Raw genomic sequence first — 631 nt, 5'->3', positions numbered from 1 at the left:
CTTCCAGGGGCACCAGCAGTAGTTTTGTGTGTGTGTGTGTGTGTGTGTGTGTGTGTGTGTGGTGTGAGCTCTCCCCCTCTCCATCCCCCCATCTTACCTCCTTCCCTTCCCCACAGCACCTGTATACATGTTTGTACATATTTATTACTCTATTTATTTATTTATTTTACTTGTACATATCTATTCTATTTTATTTTGTTAGTATGTTTGGTTTCATTCTCTGTCTCCCCCTTTTAGACTGCGAGCCCACTGTTGGGTAGGGACCGTCTCCCTATGTTGCCAACTTGGACTTCCCAAGCGCTTAGCACAGTGCTGTGCACACAGTAAGCGCTCAATAAATACGATTGATTGATTGATCTGCCAGGGGCAGCAGCAGTTGTGTGTGTGTGTGTTTGCGCGCGCGTGTGTGATCTGCCAGGGGCGGCAGCAGGTGTGAGTGTGTGTGGTGTGAGATCTGCCAGGGGCAGCAGCAGTTGTCTGTGTGTGTGTGTGTGTGTGTGTGTGTGGTGTGTGAGATCTGCCAGGGGCAGCAGCAGTTGTCTGTGTGTGTGTGTGTGTGTGTGTGTGTGTGGTGTGTGAGATCTGCCAGGGGCAGCAGCAGTTGTCTGTGTGTGTTTGTGTGTGTGTGTGT

Source organism: Tachyglossus aculeatus, chromosome 12 (genome assembly GCF_015852505.1).
Source record: "Tachyglossus aculeatus isolate mTacAcu1 chromosome 12, mTacAcu1.pri, whole genome shotgun sequence".
NCBI lineage: Eukaryota > Metazoa > Chordata > Mammalia > Monotremata > Tachyglossidae > Tachyglossus > Tachyglossus aculeatus.
The sequence above is the reverse complement of the archived record's forward strand: the minus strand, read 5'-3'. Positions refer to the sequence as shown.